At 44.3% G+C, this 13,701-nt stretch overlaps 1 protein-coding gene across 5 annotated transcripts in view; it reads left to right on the top strand.

The window, feature by feature from the left end:
* Positions 1 to 13,701, top strand: part of cbfa2t3 (CBFA2/RUNX1 partner transcriptional co-repressor 3) — a 43,128-nt gene that overhangs the window by 8,666 nt on the left and 20,761 nt on the right. Inside the window, exon 1 of one of the 5 annotated variants that reach the window (XM_008405117.2) lies at positions 61 to 1,175. The exons of the other annotated variants lie outside the window; for them this stretch is intronic. The gene's annotated coding sequence lies outside the window, so the exon portion shown is untranslated. Of the gene's footprint in view, positions 1 to 60; positions 1,176 to 13,701 lie in introns of those variants that run through there. 5 annotated transcript variants of the gene reach the window in all.

The raw sequence follows: 13,701 nt of genomic DNA, 5'->3' as shown, positions 1-13,701 counted from the left end.
AGAGAGAGAGAGAGAGAGAGAGAGAGGTTAGGAGCTCCAGATGGTGTTTAAACGCAGACAGAAGGCTACAGCGAGGACACAGAGAGAGAGAGGAGGAGGAGGAGAGCGCCGCGGTTACTGCGCACAGTGAGCTCGCCAGCTCCACTCATCACCGAGGACATAACAAGTCGTAAAAATACCTAATACCGTGCATTGGAGGGGGGGGGGGAAAGACTTCCCCTGATCTGCTCCGATGACAGCGCCTTTCAATTTCTCCTGGAAGTGAAGGTTTAATACAACAACCATCTGAGCGCAGCCTGACGGACGATCGGCGCGTCGGAGGAGGAGGACAAGCACCGAACATAGAAACGTGGAGGTGGAGCAGCTTTGTCCGCAGGCTGCAAACAAACGAGAGAATTTTTTTTATTTATTTTTTTCCCCCCACCCTGGTTTGGATGTATGAGAACTTGCCTCTGACACCACGGACTGTGGGCTCAACTGTGAGCTAAGAAGACTGTAAAGTTGTTTGGGGGGGGTGGGGGGGAGAATTATAGGCGCACCCTGCAGCCCTGAGGATCTGCATCTTAATGTGACCTCACATGGTGAGGCTTTTTGGACTTACAGTGACAAATGAGTTACTTTTCGTCTGTCAAATACAAAAACGAACGGGACCCCGTTCCTGCTGTAGAAATGACACTGTGTTGTCTCATCTGTCTGGGATGATCAGAAAGTGCCAGAGAGCGGATATACACGACTGGGACAAGTTCTGATTCTGTCGCATCGCGAACACAAGAAGCTTTTCTGCTTCAACAAATAACAAATCTATATCTCAGACTGAAAAACCAAAGACAGCAGTTTTCCTAAGGATCCAAAAGCCCTCGCTTTGGTTTTATTTCTTCTTTTATCTTTTATTAAGAAGATAAATACCTCACAGCCTAAGACTTATCTAACCTGGACCCTATTAGAGCACCCAAAGGAAAGTTAAACATTGTTATACCATCATATATTTTTTTAGAAGGTAGAAGAAAAAGGGAATAACCCAACAAAGGCTTTATTTTTTTTATTCGTTTTACTTTTTTTTCCTTTCTATTTTTATTTTTTATTTTTCAAAACGATGAGGATGGAATCGATATAAAACCCCGTTAAGAAGCGGTTTGGTGTGGATTATCGCTCAGCTTGACCTCGACCTTCACAAAGTGAGTAAAACAAAAAACAAAAAAAAACCTGCACACTCAAACTGCGAGGAAACAAAGGACTTTAATTGGACCTCCAGTTCATTAGAACCTATTAAATGCAAGCTGTTTCATATATGAAAGCTTAAATTCGTGAAAGGTCAAGTTTAAACTTCTAGGTTCACTTGAGGATTGGTGAGACGCTTGTTAATGTGACGGTGTAAATTGGGATACCGTTCTTAAAGTGGTTTTGAGCATTTTGTGAATTTTTAATATGCTGAAGCAGCAACGAAGATGTAGAGATATACTGATATAACCATGCAAAGGTGTAGCAAATATACCTAAAAAGAAAGAAGCAATTTGCAGACGTTATGTTGGCACCACGTTTTTGTTTGTTGGGTTGATTTTAGTGCTGTGAGCAAATTCTGAGAGCCTGAAAAGGGAAAGACAAAAGAGGGGGTCATGAGTTGTTTCACCCCAGCAGTCTGTGCTGCACATCAAAGAGATGCTGAGACAAAGTGATGACACCAAACCTCTCTCCTCTCTGTGATTTTACTGTGCATCCATGCTGCACAAAGGTGATGGGTGTGAGAGGATAAATGCAGTCATTTACTCTGGACTGAACTGTTGTGGGACCCACAATAAAGCCCCATCCACCTTTTTTTTTGTGTGTTGGTGCGCATCATCGCTGCGTCTGTGTAGGGAAAAATAAAACAGCGAGACGAGAACCCTGTATGGTTGAGTCTGCCGTGTATTCCTGTGCTGATGTGCTAAATGAGGAGAGAACTTGAAAACGTATCTTAGAAAACATTTCAACTGTGAAACATTTCAAAGGGTTTACAGCAACTCTACAAAAGCAGCAAACGGAGGCTTTCACTCCGCCTCCCCTACTTGAACAGCTTCAGCAGCAAACTTCTTCCTCTAAGTGCAACAGTAAAACACTCTGGCCATTTTCTCTGCAGGACACAACCCTGTATAATTGGCCCTGGTAAATATCATCTGAATAATTGAAGAGTTGATAATAGTCTCGAAGAATGGATGGGGAGGCTGCAGAGGTGAAACCGCAGTGCAGACACCCTGCCTCACCGCACATTATCCCTTCATCGCCGCAAAGAGAGCATCTCTTCCTCCCTCTGATCCGCAGGGCCTTCCGCCCGCTAAAGGCAGATGTCCCTACTTCATCACTGAGGAGCTCTCTTAAAAGGCAGCCCATTCATTATGACCCCCAGCCTGCAGAGTGTTTATTCACTTCCCATCTACCACAGGTGCACGGTCTTCTGTGTTTATATACTGGAAACATACCGGCAGCCAGCAATAAGGAACCTGTTTTCTTCAGAGGATGTCAGAAGAGCATCTACTGTAGCTTAACAAATTTGTGTTATGTATCATGTGAGCCAGGGTTGCCAAATTTCGCCTCAGGATTCATCTGGTGTTGAATAACAGAAAACACTACTATTTAAAAAAATAATTTAAAAAAAACTTAAAAGTTTCTGCTCAAATGAAAAAAAAATAGACTACTGTTCACTGTCTGGCTTTTTTTATTATTATTTTTTGGACAACTACAGAATCTGGACCCCTGCTCAGTTTGTGTTTACCTTAGGATTGCGTGGGCTCGTTGAGCCCAGCTTTGTGTGTGGTTAATTATTGTGATCTGAATGCGGGCAGTGCAGGTGAAACCGGCTGCCTCCTAATTAATGAGCCGAGCAGATGGCCCTGGGTGGGCGGCAGCGTGAGCGTGCGCCGAGCCGGTCAGGTGGTCAGCACAGCACAGACACCTGGGCCGTCACAAACAAAACAAGGGAAGCAGCAGCCAAAAATAACAGGCCGGTTCTGTGTGCGCTTTTGTTTACATATGTTTTTGTAAGTCAACAAACAGATATAATGGTCTTCGTATTTGATATTTGCCACTTTTTACACGTTATCCGGCAGCTGATTGGCTCACGAAGCCGCAGCTTCCTCTCTCAGCTGTCATCTCTGTGGGTGTTGGTTGGTTTGCAAAGGAGGAGGTGATTGATCCCATTAGGCCATTGTTGCCTAAAAAAAAAAAAAAAAAACATTATAAAGGAATTCTTGCGTCACATTTATGCAAGTAATAGGTCATTGTGCAAAAAGAATCAAATTATTTTCACTTGTTTAGTGACATTTCAAACTTTTCAGTCTGTGGTGCTGCTGTGACAAAGAGTTGCTCAGTGTGTTTTAATACTGCACCATTAATATCATCATTGCAATATCGGTGTGCTCAATGTTATTATTGCGAAGAACTGTTTGGAACGCGATGTATGTTGGCCATTATGTTCCAAGTGTCAGCAACTCCTGCTTTGCATACTAATAAGATATTTAGCCTTTTGGATGAAGTCTGGTTGCAGTAGATGCCTACACACGTTACTGAGAACAGTGCTTTGTAAAACAGTCACATGGAGAGGTGTGTATGCATTGTAATGACAGATGGGAAATAGAGAAATAGAGAAGTGGAGAGGTCATCTATCTGTGTCAACTGATACCTTTCTTGCAATATTTTGTAATATTGAGCAATAATTGCACACGTTGTGTATTTGTTTTTCGTATGCATTGTCTAAACAAGAGAACCAAGCATTCACATTCAATCTATAAACAAAAAATACAAAAAAAAGTGATTGAGAGAACTGCATACTTCATGTTTGTGTTTGTGGCAATCAGGAATACTGGGATTCATTTTCATCTTATTAACTGATATCAGGACGTTTACATAATGTCGTCTCCAGTGCATAAATATGTGCTGTTGTTTTTTAGTTGGGAAATAAGGAGTTGCAGAGCCAAAAAGCTGGGTTCAGAAGTGCTTTGAATGTTGAAACATTTTCCACTTGTTGGGCCTGAGTGTGAACTCATAAAACCACTGAAGGCATTGATGATAGGTTGTGTTTGACTGGAGATGTTAACTATAATTTCATTGGTATTCTTTTCGTTTATTACATAAAGGGAGATGAATTTTTGAGCAGGACTGGAGCTCCATGTTGTTTCTAAGTTTGATTTTACAATACAGATAAATCAAAAACATTGTTTGTTTTGTGTAAATATGGTAGCAATATATGAGGTGACTATACTGGCGGTTAATGTTATCCTGCTATGAAGCCTCCTGCTGAGGTTCTGGCTGCCTCGGTCCTCGTCCATGTGTGTGTGTGTGTGTGTGTGTGCGTGTGTGTGTGTGTGTAGCTGTATGTTGGTCTGCTCTGCCCTGGTCCACATGTGTTTGATATTATTGCGACAAGGCTGCCCAGCCTCTCTGGGGAGACTGAGAATGTCAGAGACCAGAGTCAAGAAGCGAGGCAGCTTCCCAACATCTGATGGAATGAGAAACACACTCTCTGGATGCTTGGCCCGCTGACGGCTCAGCGTGGGAGCCAAGCAGAGGGCGGAGGCCAAGCAGAGCCACAATCGTGTGTTAGGAGTATCACTCTTTCTCTCTTTACACTTTTCACTGCGGGGACGTGTGAGATCGAACACAGCGCACACGCGGTCATGATTTCTGCTGCTTTCTCCAGATTACCAATCCTGAAGAAACTAAAAAGCAAATGCTAAAACGCATAACCTACTGACAGCTGCGGGCTAAGAAAAACACATCCTCCTCCTCCCTTCCTCATGTTGTGCCAGATTCACCTCCTGCTCTCTGTCCTCACCTTTTACTTCCCCGCATGCCCGCTGACCTCTGACCCTCCGTCGACCTTCTTCGCCTTCTCTTTCTCAGCCTCCTCGCTGCACCGTCTGCACCTCCCGCCCTGCCGACTTCACGGTAGGAAGTGTGTTCAGTTTGGAGTCGGACTGAGGAAACAGCTGGGCTAATCTACAGTAGCACTGGATTCTGTTTTAATCAAGAGGACAGGTCAACAGCAAAAAAGAGAACTTCATATCACCACCCATAACTCGCAAAATGAATCCCTCCCTTCCCCTTTTGCCTCCAACTGAGACCTTTATCACAAGCGAAGGGGGTAAACAAGCAAAAAAAAAAAAAGAAAGAAAAGAAAAAACTGGACATGGACCACTCCAAAGAAATCCTCTCACTGGAAATCTTAGGAAGTGCTGCAACGGCAAAGCGTGCAGCCGCAGAGTGGGAGGGAAGGCATGTCTGTCACGTTCGCTCTGTTTGTCTCCTTGCATTATTTGCAAAATTAAAAATGCTGTTATCTCCTGGAAACAGATCCTGTGCCACACAGATGGTTCCGTCTCTTCAAATGGGAAGCTGAGCCACTGAGTGCCGTTGTGTTACCAGTTAGTCGCACAGACCTTAATCTCGGCTCCAGCCTTCCTTCCTCTCTCTCTCCACACACACACACACACACACACACGCACGCACACCCCCCCCCACACACACACACACGCACACACAAAAAGCACATTCAGACAAACTGAGTCCTTTGACATAAATGTATTGTCCCCCTAAACGCTTTAACAGCTTACAGACACATGCACTGTACTAAAGAGAGGTCACAGATTTTTCTAATGTGTCAAAGAGTGGCAGTCACTTTGATGAGCAAGTTATTACTAAAATTACAACTTTAGCGCCATTAAACGGTTCTGCTTGTGGTCAGTTTCAATTAAATAAAACAGAGTTTTACTGGGCTGGTGTCAGACACAGCTGGTATGCTTTACTGTGTTTCCATCTTCAAAGTCTAAACTTCACAACAGTGACCCATATGAACTCTTAGCCTAGGCAAAAATCAAATAGATGATAAAAGACCAGAATGACTTCTTCAGTACTTATTAAATGCGTTTAATTTGCATGGAGGTCAGATTGATAGATGTTTCCAATCTGACTTTGACCGTTTTTACTCCAGATTTTGCACACAAAGTAGGGCCGCATGGGAACATTGTGGAACTGTAAGCAAAGAGTCAGAAAATAGATTAATCATAATCAGTATCGCCACTGCAGTTTTTACCAGTAGTGTTGGAAAACCATGTTTTCCTGATATCATGGAGTAATATGTCGAGGCGCAGAGAATACATACAGATATTACAGATTCGTAACTTACTTATTCTTGACAGAAAGAGTCACAATATAAAGTCGGACGTTTTCTTTGTCATTTACCTTGAACTTAATTTAAGACTTGAGACTCCTGTACAATTTCTAGGTGACATTTTTATGCCCTTTGGATCCATATATTTAGCAAATCTAAACAAAATTCACTAAAGACAAGTTTCCTCATTGTGGCAGGATGCTCAATGTAAACTTTCTGTCCGTGACATAACAGTGGGCCGTGTTAATTAGTCAATTATTTCGTGTAATAGGCATGTTATTAGCACATCAGTTGTCCTCTTTCTTCCACCAGCTCACTCTATTTTTTGGGAGTTTTTTTAATTTTTTTTATTTCTTTGTGGCGGTGGCGGCGTCCTGTAGTCGGATTGTGTCCCGGAGGAATAGCTGGTATTTATTTTGGCAGCTTCCAGCATGAGCAGGCTGTAGGCTAAATGGAGAAACTGTCAAAGCTCCTCTCTAACCTGTCACTTAAATACACCCTACCCCTCCTCTCTGCAGTCCACCACATTCTTAGTGGTTTGTATGCGTGTGTGTGTGTGTGTGTGTGTGTGTGTGTGTGTGTGTGTGTGTGTGTGTGTGTGTGTGTGTGTGTGTGTGTGGAGAACTGGGGGGGAGGAGGGGGGGTTGTGAAAACTATGGGATCCCTGTCTGATGATGCACAGCGCCCTACCAGCCAACGCCTGGCTAATGTCAACCACTTTTGTTGGTGTGCCTGCAGGCCAAATGAAGAGGTATGAGAGAGCTGGCAGGCTGGGGAGCAGTTCAGGCTGCAGACAGTTTTGTCAGCGCTGACAGCTCCACAGTGACAGAGCAGACATTTAACACAGAATGAAATGAAATACAAGACATCAAGCTGGAGAATGACTAATCTCCTGTTTGTTTTCCTGTCTTAGCGGTTAGTGACAGCTCAGTGTCAGGTTTTACCGCCACACAAAGCGGTTCAACATGCAAAGAGTCGGGGGTCTGAAACGAGATGAAAAGATGCTGCGTTTTGCTGTGATGCGCGTGTTGCCAGGGTCTAATCTGAGACTTCTGTGCTCCATAAATCAGCAGGCAGCGGCGGTGATGTAAGAACAAACAGAGCCGCTCTCTCCACTGCAGCTGGCTCGAATGGGGGAGAGGAATAAAACGGAGGGAAAGCGGGAACAGGACAGCAGCTGTCAGGCCTCCGTTGCACACCTGTCACACAGGAAGCCAGCATCGGCCACTGTTTCCTGGACACACCTCCTCAACACCCCTCCTGGAAAGAACGGAGGGAGGACATCTGCTGCCAGGGAGAGACGCCGAAAAGATCAACACAGGCATGTTCTAAGGATGAAGGATACGAGCCATATAACCCCGAGGAAAATGTTTCTCAAGCCGTCCTCGCTGTTTCACGTGTGTGTGTGTGGATGCAGCTTGCGAGATCTGGAGGATGTTTGTGTTAGAAGCAGAGCTCTGTGACGGACGGGTCACTCTGTGGAGACTCCCCTCTAAACTCTCCCACAAATACAGTAAGCCCCCGTGCCCTAAAATTTTACAGTGGGACATTTCCCACGGTTGCTCCTCTCAGCCACCCCTCCGGCCCCCGCCTCCCGCCTCTCCTGTGACCAATATGAAGTAATCCAGATGTGGCTCACAGATGTAGCACGGCTCTCTTTGCTCAGTCTATCTGTCTCATCTTTCTCCCAGCATCCTTCCTCACTCAGTCCACAGCCTCGGCTTGCAGACCCCGCCGATGTGAACAGGAGGTGATATGACCCGGTGCTGCTGACGAGGCGCTTGCAGCTATTGTCCCCTGGTTGTCTTCTCCTCCCGGCCTCCAGAACTGCACTGTTGTGGCTGCTGGCAAGAAAAAAAAAAAAACTCCTCTTTGTTTGTCAGGCTTGTCAGGCTGGGTCCTCAGGAGGCTCCCCTTACCCTATTCCCAGGCTGCCCTTCATGCTGCCTGTGTGCAATTAACAGAGTAATTAAAAGCCTGATGAGCTAATAGGCGTTGGCTCAGGCTGCAGGTGTTTGGATGGGGGAGATCGTTTGGTGGGAATGCGCTCAGCTTAAACATGCTTGGACAATTATGAAACAATATTTTTATGGTGTGTATGGATTAAAAGATTCCTTGAAAAATAGATTTACGTTTCTTGTAGATTTAGAGCTACTACCTCATTCAAGGACCTTATGTCCCTTTTTTTCCCCCGTTAAAAATATTTAACATCATTAAACGGTGGAATTTTGTTTACACAGCTGTTTGAATGGAAATTGCAATCAGCAGTTCAGACTTTCCAAAACAGAAAAACAGAAGGTTTAGGAAAACCTTTACACCATAAAAAAGGATCTTTAATTAAATATTATAATTATTCTCAAATAAAAATGTCCCTATCATATAATAGTTTTTAAATTTAATGTTCAAGATAATTGCATTTCAACAAGTTTTAATATTTTATTTTGCAACAGAATTTGTCTGAATGTCTTGGTTCTGTAGCTATTAGTTGCTGTGTGTTATGTCCAGCTGAAGACAGTAAGCCTGATACATTCGTCTGGGTTGTATTTTGAACTAATATATCACCTTAGTGAAAGATTAAAATGTTTTGCGCTGAGAAAGTTTCTGTGTTGGAGCAAGAATTTCAGCTGTAAGTCAGTTAACGTCAGCGCTAACGCTACGGTCAAACTTGCTAACTAGCCAAACTTCAGAGCTGTTAAACAGTCATTGCAATGAATGGTACAGCTTAGCTGTTTTTGCCAGAGAAAATGCAAGAAAAGATGTTTTAAAATTATTACAGTTTCAACTAAACAACTTCTATTTTAGACATTACATAGTCTTCAAAATTGTACTACATTTTAAACTGATGGGAATTTGATTGCCTACCAAGAAAATGTATGTAAATTATCACACCAGTTTTGTTAGTTACATTATATATTAACGAAAAACGTTCAGATTTTTCCCCAACACCACCTCCCTGGGTCGATTTCTGCTTCTTAAACCACTATTACCTCACATACCTTTGCATTATTCAACAAGTTTTGCCACGTGGCCCAGAACCTAGACACTTTTACATAACTGTCTCACACCCCACTGTATGAACACAACACTAGATAGTAAGATAATGTATGTCTCGACTGATCGAGCTCATCGGAGAAGAAATGGAGAACAGAAAGTCTGATCAAATGTTAGTTTACGACAGCCTGAGGCTGAGCTCTCAGCTGGCAAAATTAGACTCACAGCTGACAAGATTAAGAGGAGAGGATGTACATGAGTGGGAACAAAGGAGAGTTTTTTTATTCCATCATCCAGAGCAGAAGCTACAATTCTACTTTTCTCTTATGTCTGTCTGTCTCTCTGATCCCAGATGCAAACAAACTCACATAGTAATGTCCTCATGTGTGTGTTTCTGTCTTGTTTCCGCCCCCATATGTGCCCCCACCCCTCCTCTCTCTGCCTGTCCCTACCCTCACCCCCTCCCCGCTCTGTGGCAGCTGTGCTGGTGATGGCTGTGCGCCCGTGGTGCAAGCTGGCTGTGGGGTCCCAGGTGGCCCGCATGACAGTTATTGATGTTCAGGTGTTCAGCTTCTCTCACACAGGGGCCCTGGAGCCACACACACCAACACACACACAGAGAGATACATTAAGAACTAAAACACATGCACACGCAAGGATGCTCCCGAATGTAGTTCACATGCATACACAGAATACATGCTAGTAGTCATGTTCTTGGACTATTATGCAGTTAAACTGTATTTTCTGTATATTAGTGCCATTGGAAGTGTAAACAACATACTAACAAGTACAACTGAGACTTTGCAGCTGCAAACTTGTCTGGAGAGAATTACAGTTTTCAGTCTGATGTAAAAAAAAAAAAAAACAAGCTTCATAAGAAAGCATGCAGGCCAGCTTGCAGTATGGAAGCTAATGGGGAATTTTCTGTGCACACACGTGTGATGGAGTAGCCAGTGTCGGTACCAGTGCCCTGCGCAGTCCTAACAAAGTCCAGATGTGTCTGGCTAGTTGAGGAGTTGTTCTTGGCACGGCTTGCCTCGGCCAAATGTCACAAATACTTTCCTTTATTTAGGAATGGCTCCGGGTTTAGTGGCTGGAGTAAAAAAAAAAAAAAAAAAAGAGAAGGTGAGGATAGATGGATGGTTGGAGCAAGAGAGGAAAAGAGCGATGGGAGGAGAGGTAGATGAAAAGAGCCTAATAAATGATTAGCAACGTAGGACAGGAGAGCAAAGAGGAGGCGCGGGGGGAGCAAGAGAAAACATGAAAAGGGACAGAAGATAGGGAAGGAGGAGAGAGGGAGGCGGGGAGGGAGGCAGAAACAGCTCCAGTCTAGCATCTGGATTTTATTAGCAGCCGTTGGGAAAATCTGAAAAGGAAGTTTTTTCTCCGCGAGCACGTCGGCAGCAGTGATATGCTGCACATAACCACTTCACTGCCGACAAGAGGAGCCAGGCCCTCCCAAAGGAGAACAGATGGTCGCTAGAACTTCAATACAATTACATCAACAGCTCTCGCAGATATAAGCTCGGTATGACAGAATCCCTGCAGCTTGGTGAGACAGAAATACAACTCCTCTAACCTTAGCACCTCTGGCCCCGGATAAATTGCCTTTGATTCATCATTCCCTCCCCGCTTGTCCTCAAGGTAGTCCTGCTTTTCTTGCCAGTTTAACCAATAAAAGAAGATCTGGATGCGTTGGACTTGAAAAAGCTGGTGACCTCTCGGTGATTTGATTGCTGTAATCTGATCAAAGACAGGATGGATTTTTTTTTTCAATGCTTAGTGGGAAGAACAGATGACCCCCCCACCCGACACACACGCACACACACACACACACACACACACACACACACACNACACACACACACGCACACACACACACACACACACACACACACACACACACACAAATACGCAACCCCGCAACCCCAGTCCTCCCATTCCCCAGCTTTGTTTTGTGCTCAACGTGTTTGTTCAGCCGCTTCTGCGTACTGTCACAGCGATTCTTAAGAAACACGGGAAAATGTCTGTGTTTCTGTCCTCAACAAAAGCAACAGCATTTTGTAGACTTGTAAGGGTTTTTTTTTTGTTGGCTTTTTTGTATGTTTCATGAACAAAAAAATGTGATTTTTCCACCACAGGAACAGCCTGTTTTAGAGATTGGAGTGAAGTAGCCGAAATGCATTAACTTACACAGACAAACGTCTAAAAGCATGTGCAAGTACTGGTCTGTCTCCCACCCTGTTATTAGTGAGGGCTGTAAAGACTCTGAACTTCAAATCAGCACAAGATGAACCAGAGTCTGCGATCTCGCTGCAAGAGCGGCTTCCTGTGCAGACATATGAAAGGATATAAACACATTCCCATCTCACCTGTGATAGAATCAAAACTCTGTCAGATAGCAGGCATGTTTTAAAACACAAAACTCATTGGCAGATGTAGAAAGCATGCTTGTTTTTGCTCTTTGTAGCTGTCAGATGGTGTTTTGGTTCTGGGCCAACTGTATTGTTTCTCCTAAAAAATGTCATTTTCTGCCTGTAAGAAAAAGTGGGCGGTTCTGCACCCATAAGTCTCATGGCTAAGGGACAGAGCTACAATCCCAAAATGTTTTGATATAAAGACCTTAGGGGGGAACGGCAGGGGGGGCTTATTCTCTGTTTGTGTGGACTCCACAGCGGCCTGATAGGGAACAGATGTGGAAAGGCAGGCGGCTGGGCAGCCAGCCAGAGCAGCTGGGAGAAATTAAAAACAACAGCATTCCTGGAGACTGGGGGAATTACAGTGGGAGGGCGGGAGCAAGAGACGGAGAAAGAGAGAGAAAAAGAGAGAGACAGAGAGACAGACAGGGAGTTTGAGGCCTATGTGGTCACCGACGGAGTCTCTGTGGAGTACAAGAGATTGAATAGGCGAGGGGGTTTTAAGGGAACTGTTTTGCAGCGGTTAGCCAGAGCTAATAAGCTGCAGCTGCATTTTCAGAGGAAATGCACATGGGCATGCACACATATATATTTATATACATTGCATACACACACAAAATGAGATGTACAATGAGTTTAAATCCATCCTCAGAAGGGCAGTCTAATGTAAAACGATTTGTACACATATGTTTGTATTGACGGCGCTCAAATGAGAGATTGTGTCTTTAAATCTTTAATGAGATTCCAGAAGGATTTCAGAAAGTTTGAGAAACCCACCGAACTGCACGCATCCAGTTGTTCGGCGTGCTCTCTGCGGTTTAGTGCCTCTTGCAGCGAATTGTTTTTCATCTCGTTTCATCATGGCACAAGGGGAGAGCAGAAGACAGAGAACATTTTTAGAACGCAGACTGCAGACTGCTTCTTTGGTGAGCAATCTTTTAGCCCCGATTACGTCAAACCGTACAGACATACAGCTGTTCTCAGAGTCTGAGAAACACAGACAAACAAGCACAGGCAGCAGCAGCAGCAGCAGCAGCAGCAGCAGCAGCAGCAGCGAGGTAGGTAATGATTGTACCACGCTGGTTTATTTTCAGCCTAATATGCAGGAGTATTTAGGACAGATGGCTGTAGAATTGAGTGGATCTATTTTCGCCCGCATTGGTTTCAAAGTGGCTCCTTTCAGACGTACGTGTTCGAAAAGCTACACCTGAACCTCCAAAACAGGTCAACTTCTGCAGGTGATTCGCTTCTCCTCTTTTTTGGTGTACGGCTTTTGTTCTCCAGCACAAAGCACGGTGGAATCACAGGTGGTCACAGATGGGGTTTCAGACCAAGCAGACTTCCTAATGTATTAAAAGTAAAATCCAGAGCATGATGTGCATGTGTGTCCTGTCTCTGGAGCTGGTCAGATTAAACAGCTGTCCATAATCCCGCGGTGGGGGCAGACAGACAGGATGGTCCCCTTATCCTTTCCTTTCCTATTTCTTTTCCTTTCCTTTCCTTTCTCCTCATAATTTGTTCATCAAAGTATAACTGTATGTATTCAAACCAACAAACATGGGCACAGGTGTCACAATCTGACTTCGTAAACACAACAAAATCACTGAAGGTGTGACAAATCTACCATCTTGGACGTCTGCTTTTGCATGTAACCCTGTATTGAAGAATGGTTGCATCTATTTATGGCAGCTGACCCCCGTCTGCCTCTGTTTTGCGTGTTTATGTTGAGAGCGTCTGGCATGGGCCAAACAGCCGAGCACCCCTCGTGTTCTTGGGGATCACTGTGTCAATGGCCCTCGTACAACATACTCCAGTGTGGCGCTCTTTAAATACAGACACCAGCTGTTGAATGCTGCTACGCGAGCTCTCAGAAATAGGCTTACTGCGAGCTGAGGCCAACTGACATGGTGGCGGTGGGTGGGAGGGGGGGGTTTAGAGAAACAGATGAAATGAAAAACAAATTATGCAAAGGTGATTTAATGATAGCAGATACATTCATACAGGAACATATACACGCAGGATTTCAGAAGCGTAAAAGTCAGGACTCTTTAGGTCATTTACCTCAATGGTTTAGGTTCTCTTTTTATTTGTAGAGGTTCAAGAGATTATCTCTGAAGCCACCAAGAGGACAATGATGACAGATGCTTTTTTTTT

Source organism: Poecilia reticulata, linkage group LG3, assembly GCF_000633615.1.
Source record: "Poecilia reticulata strain Guanapo linkage group LG3, Guppy_female_1.0+MT, whole genome shotgun sequence".
Classification (NCBI taxonomy): Eukaryota; Metazoa; Chordata; class Actinopteri; order Cyprinodontiformes; family Poeciliidae; genus Poecilia; species Poecilia reticulata.
The sequence above is the reverse complement of the archived record's forward strand: the minus strand, read 5'-3'. Positions and strand labels throughout refer to the sequence as shown.